This window comes from Scyliorhinus torazame, chromosome 5, assembly GCF_047496885.1.
Source record: "Scyliorhinus torazame isolate Kashiwa2021f chromosome 5, sScyTor2.1, whole genome shotgun sequence".
Lineage (NCBI taxonomy): Eukaryota > Metazoa > Chordata > Chondrichthyes > Carcharhiniformes > Scyliorhinidae > Scyliorhinus > Scyliorhinus torazame.
In genome coordinates, this window is record NC_092711.1 from 134,069,452 (window position 1) to 134,078,981 (window position 9,530).

The window sequence follows — 9,530 nt, forward strand, 5'->3', positions numbered from 1 at the left end:
CCACATCCGCCCTGTCCAAGACCCCCTCACGATCTTAAAGGTTTTGATCAAGTGGCCTCTCACTCTTCTCAATTCGAGTTGATGCAAACCCGGCCTGTCCCAACCTTTCCCCATAATACAACCCGTCCATTCCAGGTGTGAGTCCAGTAAACCTTCTCTGAACTGCTAACACATTTACATCATTCCTTAAATGAGAGCAATACTGTACACACTGCTCCAGATGTGGTCTCACCAATGTCCTGAGTAACTGAAGCATAACCTCCCTACTCTTGTATTCAATTCCCCTCACAATAAACAATGACATTCTATTAGCTTTCCTAATTACTTGCTGTACCTGTATACTCGCCTCTTGTGTTTCATGCTCTTGGACACCCAGATCCCTCTGAATCTCAGAGCTCTGCAATCTCTCACCATTTGAACATTGAAACGTCGAGAGAGGGAGCAGGAGAAGGCCATTCGGCCCTTCGAGCCCGCTCCGCCATTCGACGCGATCGCGGCCGGTCTTCGGCCCCGACGCCCATTTCCTGCTTGATAGATTCTCCCCCTCACGAGGGGGGAAACATCCTCCCAGCATGCACCCTGTCAAACCCCCCCCCCTCAGAAGCTGATCCGTTTCAATAAGATCGCCTCTGGTTCTTTCTAAACTCCAATGGGTACAGGCCCCGTCCGGCTCAACCTTTCCTCATCGGACAAACCCCCCCTTCATCCCGGGAATCGGCCCCGTGAACCTTCTCTGAACGGCCTCCGATGCCGGTATGTGGCTCCTCAGGTAAGGAGACCAGAACTGTGCCCAGTTCCTACGGTTGTCGGAAGATTCTGGATCGCCAAGTGTCTATCCGCATTATTGACGTCTCCCCAAACCACAATCCCTCTCTCTCCCTCTCTCTCCTCTCCCCACCCCACAACGATTCTCCACCCCTCCTCCAGCTCCGCAGAGTCCAAGGGGCCGATGAGGCGCACTCCTAGAGCCTCTTCCTGGAGGAGATCGATTTGGGAGTGGTGGGGGGGGGGGAAGGTTAGGTTGTAAAAAAGGATGCGATAGTTGGGGGGGTTGGAGGCAGGAGGAAGGGCGACGGAGTGAGAGGAGCGGACTGCGGAGCTGAGAAGTGAGGAGGAGGAGAGGTGGGTGGAGGGGTGGGGGGGGGGGGGGGGAGGGTAATGGCTTGCTGAGAAGTGGAAAGGCTGGGGAAAGGGGAGGTGAGTGGAAGGGACTGAAAGAACAGACAAACCTAGGAACAGGAGCAGGCCCCTTCTCCAGCCTGTTACCATAGGAACAGGAGGAGGCCCATTCAGCCCCTTCTCCAGCCTGTTACACAGGAACAGGAGGAGGCCCATTCAGCCCCTTCTCGAGTCTGTTACACAGGGAACAGGAGGAGGCCCATTCAGCCCCTTCTCCAGTCTGTTACACAGGAACAGGAGGAGGCCCATTCAGCCCCTTCTCCGGCCCGTTACACAGGAACAGGAGGAGGCCCATTCAGCCCCTTCTCCAGCCTGTTACACAGGAACAGGAGGAGACCCATTCAGCCCCTTCTCCAGCCTGTTACACAGGGAACAGGAGGAGGCCCATTCAGCCACTTCTCCAGCCTGTTACACAGGGAACAGGAGGAGGCCCATTCAGCCACTTCTCCAGCCTGTTACACGGGGAACATGAGGAGGCCCATTCAGCCCCTTCTCCAGCCTGTTACACGGTAACAGGAGGAGGCCCATTCAGCCCCTTCTCCAGCCTGTTACACAGGAACATGAGGAGGCCCATTCAGCCACTTCGCCAGCCTGTTACACGGGGAACATGAGGAGGCCCATTCAGCCCCTTCTCCAGCCTGTTACACGGTAACATGAGGAGGCCCATTCAGCCCCTTCTCCAGCCTGTTACACGGTAACAGGAGGAGGCCCATTCAGCCCCTTCTCCAGCCTGTTACACAGGGAACAGGAGGAGGCCCATTCAGCCCCTTCTCCAGTCTGTTACACAGGAACAGGAGGAGGCCCATTCAGCCACTTCTCCAGCCTGTTACACGGGGAACATGAGGAGGCCCATTCAGCCCCTTCTCCAGCCTGTTACACGGTAACAGGAGGAGGCCCATTCAGCCCCTTCTCCAGCCTGTTACACAGGAACATGAGGAGGCCCATTCAGCCACTTCTCCAGCCTGTTACACGGGGAACATGAGGAGGCCCATTCAGCCCCTTCTCCAGCCTGTTACACGGTAACATGAGGAGGCCCATTCAGCCCCTTCTCCAGCCTGTTACACGGTAACAGGAGGAGGCCCATTCAGCCCCTTCTCCAGCCTGTTACACAGGAACAGGAGGAGGCCCATTCAGCCCCTTCTCCAGCCTGTTACACAGGAACAGGAGGAGGCCCATTCAGCCCCTTCTCTAGCCTGTTACACAGGAACAGGAGGAGACCCATTCAGCCCCTTCTCCAGCCTGTTACACAGGAACAGGAGGAGGTCCATTCAGCCCCTTCTACAGCCTGTTACACAGGCACAGGAGGAGGTCCATTCAGCCCCTTCTACAGCCTGTTACACAGGAACAGGAGGAGACCCATTCAGCCCCTTCTACAGCCTGTTACACAGGAACAGGAGGAGACCCATTCAGCCCCTTCTACAGCCTGTTACACAGGAACAGGAGGAGGTCCATTCAGACCCTTCTACAGCCTGTTACACAGGAACAGGAGGAGGTCCATTCAGCCCCTTCTACAGCCTGTTACACAGGAACAGGAGGAGACCCATTCAGCCCCTTCTCCAGTCTGTTACACAGGAACAGGAGGAGGCCCATTCAGCCCCTTCTCCAGCCTGTTACACAGGAACAGGAGGAGGCCCATTCAGCCCCTTCTCCAGCCTGTTACACAGGGAACAGGAGGAGGCCCATTCAGCCCCTTCTCCAGCCTGTTGCACAGGAACAGGGGGAGGCCATTCAGCCCCTTCTCCAGACTGGAGAGGGAAGGCTTTCTCTCTCTCTCCAGGAAAGAGAGGGAGAGAGAGATATACGGATAGAGAGAGAGAGGTAGAACGAAGAGGTAACAGGAGCGGATTGAAGGGGGTGAGAAAAAGATTTGGTTCATCCTCTGGGGCCGAGGGGAGACCCGGGTTCAAATCAAATATCACCAAAGGCTGCTGGTGAAATTTAAATTCAATTCACAAAATCTGGAATCTGTGGCGCTAATCCCAGTAATGATGATCATGACCACTATCATCAATTGTCGAAAAACAAATCCATCTGGTTCACTAATGTCCCCCTTTAAGGGAAGGGAAATTTGTCGGCCTTACTGGGTCTGACTCCAGACACCACCGCCAACCCCACACCCCCGCCGCCACGCCGCACACGACTCGTCACCCCCACCCTCTCCGAAATGGCCAAGCGAGCCCACTCTCAGTTGTATCAAACCGCTGCAAGGTCTGAAAGGACCCCTTCCAAACCTGACGGCACCGCCGGTGTCGCCGACACCACACAGGGACTGCAGCGGGTTCAAGAAGGCGGCTCACCCACCACCTTCTCAAGGGGCCAGTCGGGGTCGGGCAACAAACGCTGGGGCCGATAACCAGCAGCGCCGGCATTCCGTGGACGGATAAACGAAAAGCAGGGGTCTTTACGGGGCGGAGTAGAGTCAGCAAAGACTATTGGGAGGGGTGATGGCGGGTTGGGAGGAGGGTTGTATAGAGGAGGCTGAATGGGCAGAGGATGAGGTTAATCAGTCAATTTGAAGGCCATCCGAACTCTGGCGACAGCTCTCCCCACATCCCACCGCAGCGCAACCCCCCCTGCCCACTGGGGAGGGAGTTTGGTTGAGGACCCTCTCCCCACCGCCCCCACCATCAGTGAAGGTGAGTCAGGCCTACAGGTAGGCCCAAAAGCCTGAGCAGGCACCATGGCAGGGTGGGGTATGGGGGAGGGGGATCTGGGAGGGGGAGTGTGTGTGTGTGTGGGGGGGGGGGGGCACTATTTAAATGCCATGACACAGGGCACAGAGTGAGATGGGAGGTCACTTTTGTGTCTCCCCAAACTCAACCACCCCCCTCCTCCCCTTCCCAGTACCACCACCACGTCCTGCACACACTGGAATGCACAAATCTGTGTGTGTGTGTGTGTGTGGCCCTCTTTCTTGATTCACCTCCCTCCTGCCCGCCCCCACAACTATGTGTCAATGTTCTGCGCTGTCGGCCAGCCCGGTTTAGGGCCGGCCCTCGGTTTGTAAATACGTGTAATCTGATTTTCTCAATAAAAACACACTACATTGTACCTTGACCGCCTCTCTCTCTCGCGCGCGACCTTGTATCTGTCTTCACGGCAGAGGGAAATATGGCAGAGACGTGAGGACAGACCGGGAAAGGGATAAAATAGTGAGTGTGTGTGTGTGTCTGTATGTGAGGGTGTGTGAGTGCATGTGTGTGTGAGTGCATGTGTGTGTGAGTGCATGTGTGTGTGAGTGCATGTGTGTGTGTGAATGTGTGTGTGACTGAATGTGTGTGTGAGTGCGTGTGTGTGACTGAATGTGTGTGTGTGTGACTGAATGTGTGTGTGACTGAATGTGTATGTGACTGAATGTGTGTGAGAGAATATGTGTGTGAATGAATGTGTGTGTGACTGAATGTGTGTGTGAATGTGTGAGTGAGTGTGTGTGAGAGTGTGTTATGGGCCAGGGTTTAGGCAACTCCAAAGTGTATCATGGAGTTCAACTGACGCACAACTTTTAATAGATTGTGGTTATGCGGAGCACACGGGCCTACCTTACAGGTGTAGTGCAACAGAGAGTTACAGTACTTTTAAATGTGTGTGTGAATGTGTGTGTGACTGAATGTGTGTGTGACTGAATGTATGTGTGTGTGTGTGTCTATGTGTGTGTCACTGAATGTGTGTGTGACTGAATGTGTATGTGACTGAATTTATGTGTGACTGAATGTGTGTGTGACTGAATGTGTGTGAGTGAATGTGTATGTGACTGAATGTATGCGTGTGAATGTGTGTGTGACTGAATGTGTGTGACTGAATGTGTGTGTGACTGAATGTGTGTGCGACTGAATGTGTGTGTGACTGAATGTATGTGTGTGTGTGTGAATGTGTGTGTGTGTGAATGTGTGTGTGAGTGAATGTGTGTGTATCTGAATGTGTGTGTCACTGAATGTGTGTGTGACTGAATGTGTGTGAGTGAATGTGTGTGTGAGTGAATGTGTGTGTGTGTGAATGTGTGTGTGACTGAATGTGTGTGTGACTGAATGTGTGTGTGACTGAATGTGTGTGTGACTGCGTGTGTGACTGAATGTATGTGTGTGTGAATGTGTGTGTGTGTGAATGTGTGTGTGACAGAATGTGTGTGTGACTGAATGTGTGTGAGTGAATGTGTGTGTGACTGAATGTATGTGTGTGTGTGTGAATGTGTGTGTGTGCGTGAATGTGTGTGTGACTGAATGTGTGTGTGTGTGAATGTGTGTGTGACTGAATGTGTGTGTGAGTGCGTGTGTGTGACTGAATGTGTGTGTGACTGAATGTGTGTGTGAAATGAAAATGAAATGAAATGAAAATAGCTTGTTGTCACAAGTAGCCTTCAAATGAAGTGACTGAAAAGCCCCTCGTCGCCACATTCCAGCGCCTGTTCGGGGAGGCTGGTACGGGTGTGACTGAATATGTGTGTGTGACTGAATGTGTGTGTGACTGAATGTGCGTGTGTGACTGAGTGTGCGTGCGTGTGAATGTGTGTGTGACTGAATGTGTGTGTGACTGAATGTGTGTGTGCGTAATGTGTGTGAGAGAATGTGTGTGTGAATGAATGTGTGTGTGACTGAATGTGTGTGTATGTGAATGTGTGTGTGTGAATGTGTGTGTGACTGAATGTGTGTGTGCATGAATGTATGTGTGACTGAATGTATGTGTGGCTGAATGTATGTGAGTGAATGTGTGTGTGGCTGAATGTGTGTGAGTGAATGTGTGTGTGACTGAATGTGTGTGTGACTGAACGTGTGTGTGACTGAATGTATGTGTGTGTGTGCGAATGTGTGTGTGAGTGAATGTGTGTGTAACTGAATGTGTGTGTGTGTGAATGTGTATGTGACTGAATGTGTGTGTGACTGAATGTATGTGTGACTGAATGTATGTGTGACTGAATGTATGTGTGACTGAATGTATGTGTGACTGAATGTATGTGTGACTGAATGTATGTGTGACTGAATGTATGTGTGACTGAATGTGTGTGTGACTGAATGTGTGTGTGGCTGAATGTGTGTGTGATTGAATGTGTGTGTGAGTGAATGTGTGTGTGAGTGAATGTGTGTGTGACTGAATGTGTGTGTGACTGAATGTGTGTGAGTGAATGTGTGTGTGACTGAATGTGTGTGTGTGAGAATGTGTGTGTGAATGTGTGTGTGAGTGAATGGGTGTGTGTGACTGAATGTGTATGTGACTGAATGTGTATGCGACTGAATGTATGTGTGACTGAATGTGTGTGTGACTGAATGTGTGTGAGTGAATGTGTATGTGACTGAATGTATGCGTGTGAATGTTTGTGTGACTGACTGAATGTGTGTGACTGAATGTGTGTGTGACTGAATGTGTGTGTGACTGAATGTATGTGTGTGTGTGTGAATGTGTGTGTGAGTGAATGTGTGTGTATCTGAATGTGTGTGTGTGTGAATGTGTGTGTGACTGAATGTGTGAGTGAGTGCGTGTGTGTGACTGAATGTGTGTGTGACTGAATGTGTGTGTGAAATGAAAATGAAATGAAATGAAAATAGCTTGTTGTCACAAGTAGCCTTCAAATGAAGTGACTGTGAAAAGCCCCTCGTCGCCACATTCCAGCGCCTGTTCGGGGAGGCTGGTACGGGTGTGACTGAATATGTGTGTGTGACTGAATGTGTGTGTGACTGAATGTGCGTGTGTGACTGAGTGTGCGTGCGTGTGAATGTGTGTGTGACTGAATGTGTGTGTGCGTAATGTGTGTGAGAGAATGTGTGTGTGAATGAATGTGTGTGTGAATGAATGTGTGTGTGACTGAATGTGTGTGTATGTGAATGTGTGTGTGTGAATGTGTGTGTGACTGAATGTGTGTGTGCATGAATGTATGTGTGACTGAATGTATGTGTGGCTGAATGTATGTGAGTGAATGTGTGTGTGGCTGAATGTGTGTGTGACTGAATGTGTGTGACTGAATGTGTGTGAGTGAATGTGTGTGTGACTGAATGTGTGTGAGTGAATGTGTGTGTGACTGAATGTGTGTGTGACTGAACGTGTGTGTGACTGAATGTATGTGTGTGTGTGCGAATGTGTGTGTGAGTGAATGTGTGTGTAACTGAATGTGTGTGTGTGTGAATGTGTATGTGACTGAATGTGTGTGTGACTGAATGTATGTGTGACTGAATGTATGTGTGACTGAATGTGTGTGTGGCTGAATGTGTGTGTGATTGAATGTGTGTGTGAGTGAATGTGTGTGTGAGTGAATGTGTGTGTGAGTGAATGTGTGTGTGAGTGAATGTGTGTGTGAGTGAATGTGTGTGTGAGTGAATGTGTGTGTGACTGAATGTGTGTGTGACTGAATGTGTGTGAGTGAATGTGTGTGTGACTGAATGTGTGTGTGTGAGAATGTGTGTGTGAATGTGTGTGTGAGTGAATGGGTGTGTGTGACTGAATGTGTGTTTGACTGAATGTGTATGCGACTGAATGTATGTGTGACTGAATGTGTGTGTGACTGAATGTGTGTGAGTGAATGTGTATGTGACTGAATGTATGCGTGTGAATGTTTGTGTGACTGACTGAATGTGTGTGACTGAATGTGTGTGTGACTGAATGTGTGTGTGACTGAATGTATGTGTGTGTGTGTGAATGTGTGTGTGAGTGAATGTGTGTGTATCTGAATGTGTGTGTGTGTGAATGTGTGAGTGACTGAATGTGTGAGTGACTGAATGTGTGTGAGTGAATGTGTGTGTGACTGAATGTATGTGTGTGTGAATGTGTGTGTGACTGAATGTGTGTGTGACTGCGTGTGTGACTGAATGTATGTGTGTGAATGTGTGTGTGTGTGAATGTGTGTGTGACAGAATGTGTGTGTGACTGAATGTGTGTGAGTGAATGTGTGTGTGACTGAATGTATGTGTGTGTGTGAATGTGTGTGTGCGTGAATGTGTGTGTGACTGAATGTGTGTGTGTGTGTGAATGTGTGTGTGACTGAATGTGTGTGTGTGTGAATGTGTATGTGACTGAATGTGTGTGTGACTGAATGTATGTGTGACTGAATGTATGTGTGACTGAATGTATGTGTGACTGAATGTGTGTGTGAGTGAATGTGTGTGTGAGTGAATGTGTGTGTGAGTGAATGTGTGTGTGAGTGAATGTGTGTGTGACTGAATGTGTGTGTGACTGAATGTGTGTGTGACTGAATGTGTGTGTGACTGAATGTGTGTGTGACTGAATGTGTGTGTGTGAGAATGTGTGTGTGAATGTGTGTGTGAGTGAATGGGTGTGTGTGACTGAATGTGTGTGTGACTGAATGTGTATGCGACTGAATGTATGTGTGACTGAATGTGTGTGTGACTGAATGTGTGTGAGTGAATGTGTATGTGACTGAATGTATGCGTGTGAATGTTTGTGTGACTGACTGAATGTGTGTGACTGAATGTGTGTGTGACTGAATGTGTGTGTGACTGAATGTATGTGTGTGTGTGTGAATATGTGTGTGAGTGAATGTGTGTGTATCTGAATGTGTGTGTGTGTGAATGTGTGTGTGACTGAATGTGTGAGTGAGTGCGTGTGTGTGACTGAATGTGTGTGTGACTGAATGTGTGTGTGAAATGAAAATGAAATGAAATGAAAATAGCTTGTTGTCACAAGTAGCCTTCAAATGAAGTGACTGTGAAAAGCCCCTCGTCGCCACATTCCAGCGCCTGTTCGGGGAGGCTGGTACGGGTGTGACTGAATATGTGTGTGTGACTGAATGTGTGTGTGACTGAATGTGCGTGTGTGACTGAGTGTGTGTGCGTGTGAATGTGTGTGTGACTGAATGTGTGTGTGACTGAATGTGTGTGTGCATAATGTGTGTGAGAGAATGTGTGTGTGAATGAATGTGTGTGTGACTGAATGTGTGTGTATGTGAATGTGTGTGTGTGAATGTGTGTGTGACTGAATGTGTGTGTGCATGAATGTATGTGTGACTGAATGTATGTGTGGCTGAATGTATGTGAGTGAATGTGTGTGTGGCTGAATGTGTGTGTGACTGAATGTGTGTGAGTGAATGTGTGTGTGACTGAATGTGTGTGTGACTGAATGTGTGTGTGACTGAACGTGTGTGTGACTGGATGTATGTGTGTGTGTGCGAATGTGTGTGTGAGTGAATGTGTGTGTAACTGAATGTGTGTGTGTGTGAATGTGTATGTGACTGAATGTGTGTGTGACTGAATGTATGTGTGACTGAATGTATGTGTGACTGAATGTATATGTGGCTGAATGTGTGTGTGAGTGAATGTGTGTGTGAGTGAATGTGTGTGTGAGTGAATGTGTGTGTGACTGAATGTGTGTGTGACTGAATGTGTGTGTGACTGAATGTGTGTGAGTGAATG

The 9,530-nt window shown here is 49.2% G+C and overlaps 1 protein-coding gene across 2 annotated transcripts in view; it reads left to right on the forward strand.

The window, feature by feature from the left end:
* LOC140419819 (leukotriene B4 receptor 1-like) overlaps nt 1–1,105 on the forward strand; it is a 26,347-nt gene extending 25,242 nt beyond the window's left edge. For both annotated transcript variants that reach the window (XM_072503833.1, XM_072503832.1), the window contains one exon: nt 1–1,105. This exon is cut by the window's left edge and continues 1,280 nt beyond it. The gene's annotated coding sequence lies outside the window, so the exon portion shown is untranslated.
* Nucleotides 1,106–9,530: the final 8,425 nt, after the last annotated feature.